The 5,057-nt window shown below is 35.0% G+C and overlaps 1 long non-coding RNA gene across 2 annotated transcripts; it reads right to left on the bottom strand.

The window, feature by feature from the left end:
- Nucleotides 1-2,852: 2,852 nt before the first annotated feature.
- Nucleotides 2,853-4,436, bottom strand: LOC146954654 (uncharacterized). 2 transcript variants are annotated; one of them, XR_015005671.1, is made up of 5 exons: nt 4,380-4,430; nt 3,967-4,028; nt 3,764-3,847; nt 3,473-3,595; nt 2,853-3,039 (listed from the first exon to the last, which is right to left on the bottom strand). It is a non-coding gene; the product is annotated as an uncharacterized LOC146954654 (long non-coding RNA). The 2 variants fall into 2 exon arrangements; XR_015005687.1 differs by lacking the exon at nt 3,967-4,028 and having other exon boundaries at nt 2,855-3,039; nt 4,380-4,436.
- Nucleotides 4,437-5,057: the final 621 nt, after the last annotated feature.

Here is a 5,057-nt window from a genome sequence, read left to right as displayed (position 1 = left end):
GCCAAAGTTTTCACTCAAATTGCGCCACCGCGTGTTTTTCCCTTCATTTCAATTATGCACTGATGTAAATGTTATATGCTATTAGGAATTCCCTTCATGTGTTTTTAATAATAATAATCACTTTTTCTCTATCACATCCCCTCTTTTGAAGCTTTATAGCATTTCTTTGTTTTTTTAACTTAATCAATGCCGTGATGCTGAACTTCTCATGCCTCCTATATTTTGAAGGTATGATACTTTCTCATCAGTCACTATGAGTGGAAGTTTTTGAAGCTTTCTAGTATCAATATCTTTGTCCAAATGTTAACCGACATGGTTAACGTTTGGCCGGTGTCAATTTATGTAGACTAGTTCATGCAACGTTTGATCTGTCTTTAAACGGGCACCACTAGTGAATGATGAGATTGATCCCTAGATTAATCGATCATTTGACTAGATACCGAGTTTTAAAACATATATCTTTGTCCAAATCATCTGAAACATCAAGAGGATCCTTTTTGTCCATGTTTGATTCACCTTGATCATTGCTCCAATCCATGAAATCCAAAAGATCGTGTCATCGAACAAGGTGTTTCTGTGCCATTCTTTTTAAAACACAATTTATACAATGTTTTAAAAACCGAACGGTCAAATCGTTTGAACCGTGAACATGGAGTGTCCACAATTTGGTTATCTGTGATATCGTTTTGATTTGAGTTGTTTAATGCAGTTAAACCATGACACATATGTCTTGTTTGCTTGATGTCTAGTTATGCTTTTAAAACATTGGTTTTGCAAATTGTATGCTTGCATTGAAGCCTATACCTAGTTTTGACCATAATGAGAATGCTATTACATGCTTATGAGGAACATAATCGATTAATGGAAATGTCATCTTTGAATTGGAAATAGTCTATTTGTCAGCATCATGTTAGCAGCCTTTGCAATTTACCGATGCACAAAACATTTCAATTTTACAACAGCACTCACTTTGAATTAAACTAACTAGGCTTAAAAAGAGACCCACTTAAAAATATTTGTTGGCAAAGAGAAGAAAACCAGCACAATTTAAAACTTCATTTTGCTTATATCAGATCATTTTCTGTCCTCGAACTTAGCTCGGTTAATAGGGAATAATAAATGCAAGGTCCGGGTTCAAACCCCGGCCACAAAAAAAAAAAAAAAGATAATTTTCTCACACTTGTGTTGAGTGTTGAGTACAGGACCTCATGAATAGGTAAACACCCCAGCGGAGCTGAGTGAGGGAGAAAACAATACATGTTAATTAGTGGACCTAGTATATAAACACAACTTATACTCCATAACTCTTAAATAATTTACTTTATAACGAGAGAGATAGACACAACTGATAGATTAGTGAAACTCATTTTAATAAGTGGATCTTACTAACGGATCTCGTTAATATTTTGAAGGTGAGAAAAACAAAAGAAGGGGGGTTGAATTGTGTTTTGAAAAATTCTTCTTTTCTCGTAAAAACTGAACACACTGGTCAGAAGCTAAGTGAGACAGCTTCTGAAGTGATAAACAGATTCTAAATGCAGCGGAATAAAACAGAGAGAGAGAGAGAAGAAGAAGAAAGACACAAAGCAATTATACTGGTTCCTTCCACAATCCGGAAGTAGTCCAGTCCCCCTTGCACTTCCAAGGAGATTTCACTAGAATGTAATATCTGATTACAATTGCTCAAGCACACAGCAAGAGACTTCCTTTGCTCAAGCACACTTTGCAAGAGTCTTCCTATGCTCAAGAACACAATCAAGAGACTTCTATGCTCAAGCACAACTGCAAGAGACTTCTAAACAAACAAGATTACAAGGAATAATGTTTGAGGTTGAACACTTGATATACATTCAGAGGTGATCACAATACAATCAGATACAAACTCTAAGACTTAAGAATTTCTAAGATATGAACTTGAAAACAGAAATTCTAAGTGACTTTGAAAGCAAAACAATTTCAGCAGAGTTTTGGCGCTTGTAAATTGTAGTAGAGTCGTATACCAATCTCTAAGTCTTCACTCCTTTATATAGAGGTGTGAAAGAGACGATGTGAAATATCCAGCACATCAAAAGAGTCGTTGTTGAAGCTCGATCTTTCACCAAAGATCTTTTGCCTGATTTGGTTGTTGTCCTATGAAGAACCAATTTGAAATCCACACTACAAAAAATCAAGAGAATTGTGGCGGTCAAAAATTGGATGTTCTGGCGGTTTTAACCGCCGCAATCGACCAAAGTGGCGGTTTGGAAAACTGCCGTAATTTTTCCTGCCACAAAGTGTAAACTGGCGGTTCCAAGTTAACCGCCATGAAAACTGCCGGTATATTCCTAGTTTAAAATGGCGGTTTTTGTTTTTCAAATAACGGCGTTTTGAACCGCCACTATATCCATCAATTTGACAAAAAAAATAGTGAATCATGGCAGGCATAACCGCCACTATTTCCACCATTTAGATAAAAAAATGTAGTGAATTATGGCATTTATAACCGCCACAACTTGCACAATTAAAAAAAAAAAAAAAAAACTAGTACAGCTCTACAAAAGTAAAAAATCCTATACCAATAAAGAATTATAAGAAACTCTTAACTGCCAAACAATTTAACGTTGATTTCAGAACACTAACAATAACATTAATTTTCTGAGCAAAATTAAGCCAAATAAGGTTGTAAATAAAGATGGATACCAATAAAGAATTATAAGAAACTCTTAACTGCCAGACAATTTAACGTTGATTTCAGAACACTAACAATAACATTAATTTTCTGAGCAAAATTAAGCCAAATAAGGTTGTAAATAAAGATGGATACCAATAAAGAATTATAAGAAACTCTTAACTGCCAAACAATTTAACGTTGATTTCAGAACACTAACAATAACATTAATTTTCTGAGCAAAATTAAGCCAAATAAGGTTGTAAATAAAGATGGATTTCATCCACTCTTGTGTCAACTTCACACAAAGGGTTTCACTAGTCTTCCTCCTCCTCATAACCTTGACCATCTACCAACTTTGAGTTGCTTTTAAATTGTTCATCACTTGATCTCTGCAAATAAATAACAAACATGTATTTTACATTGCAGTAGCAACCTGAAACATTTAGCACCGCAAGAAACCTTTTAATTAATAGTCATACACTACAATAGGATCATGAATATTATAGGCCAAGTAACGTGTGAATGGAACAATGAGATAGACTACTAAATTAGTTTAAAAAACCACAGCTGGTGTTTTGTAACTTAATATTTTAGAAAAAGCTCACAATTACAGGTAGAATATTTAGTTAAGTTAATCCTATATTTCTCCGAATCAAATCACACAAAGGAGGAATATCACCAATTAATGGAATCTAACCATCAACACATCAGTCCATTCACTATTCTCAAAAGTAGCATAATCAAATACTCAAGGTGTCTTGACTCTTAGTTTAGGAGATTATAAAGGGTTTGCATAGGGGAATTTCAAGTTGCACAAAATACCTCAAAACTGGCCAAATCCAAAGAAACAAGAAGACCTTTATGTTTGGCTTAAATAATGTCTGCTTGAATTTCAAGTTTCGTGCACACCAACAATTTGTCTCCTTGTAGTTGCATCACTTCCAACTGAAAAACAAAACACACGATTGAATCCATTAGCCTCCAAAAGCATAAACTTAAATCTACAAATAATAGTACATGTCCTTGTTCAAGAATCAATACAACGACATCAAAAAGATTAAGTGTTAAAGCAACCAAATTACAAAGCTTCATAAATATCAAGAAGCTACTAACCTCCCCTGCATAATGATAAACAATAAAACAAGTAGTGTTACATCAATTGTCCTGATCCAAAAGAGAGAATAGTCATAGAGGCTTCTGCAAATTTACACAAACACATAATGAGTAAACTAAGCCAAAAAAAGTAATGTGAGCTCCAATTAACCAAACCCTCTTTTATCTAGCTATCCAAACAATTACAGCCTAAATAAACTTACAGAATGCAATTAAGGACCATTTAGAGTCACACAATTTAGTCCCAGAGTGCTTCAAGTCCCTTCTTCAATATTGCAAATAAAAATACAAGGTGAATCAAAACAAAACAACTAATAACTATAGTCATTATTGAGTAACCATTGTTTAATACCAAAACTGTTTATTGTAAAATCAAAATGTATACAAATACAAATTAAAAAAACTAACAATATTACAACACACATACATACACATGTTAACAAGCAATTTTTGAAACAAAATCAGCATCAAAGTTACTTCCAAATGCACGAAACAGAGAAAATGAGAAACACCAATACCAAACCCTAACTCACACCAAACAAAGTGAAATAAGATTTAGAAGTGATAAACAACAAATATTGGATGATATAGAAAGATAGTCAGACTATGAACTTACTTGATGTTGTCGACAAAGGGTGTGAGGCTGTGAGCAACCTTCTTGCATTGCAGATCTGTGATAAAATAGGATCCGGAAAGTTGAGCAGAAATTAGAATTGGGAGAGGGAAAAGTTTAGGGTTCTAAATTGGAATAGAAGAAAAGAGGAAAAATCAGAATTGGAAGGGAAAACCTTGAAATTGGGAGAGGGTAAAGAGAAAAGCTTAAAATTGGGAGAGGGAAAAGGGAAAACGACACAAGAGGTTCATACCTTATAGTGAAGTTGGTTCTTTGCCGAAGGAGATGGTGGAGAAGCTGAAAGGTGATTCAGAGTTTGGTTCGGTGGAAGTTTGTGTGAGTGAAGGATTGCGAGGAACGTGGCTGTGGTAGAACGAGGATGGTGTTTTACGGCGGTGATGTGCATACAGCGAACGGAGCAGAGTGGTGTTCTTCTCTCCTTTGATCTTCAAGAAAGAAGGTTAGGGTTTGAGGAAAGGCAGGGATAAAGAGATATTTTTTGGGGGTACAAAATAAAGGGGGGAACTTAAATCTGTAAGTGCGCGAAATACTGAAAAACAAAATTGTGAATACCGGCGGCTAAAACTGCCGTAATTGGCAAGCCAAATTTATGAAACAAAATATGCCAATAATGGCGGTTAAAACTGCCGCAATACACAGACAATAGTGGCGGCTCTTAAA

This window comes from Medicago sativa, chromosome 1 (assembly GCF_051527215.1).
Source record: "Medicago sativa cultivar Bolivia chromosome 1, Bolivia_mono, whole genome shotgun sequence".
NCBI classification, from domain to species: Eukaryota; Viridiplantae; Streptophyta; class Magnoliopsida; order Fabales; family Fabaceae; genus Medicago; species Medicago sativa.
Note: the sequence above shows the minus strand (reverse complement) of the source record. Positions and strands in the feature narration are given on the sequence as shown.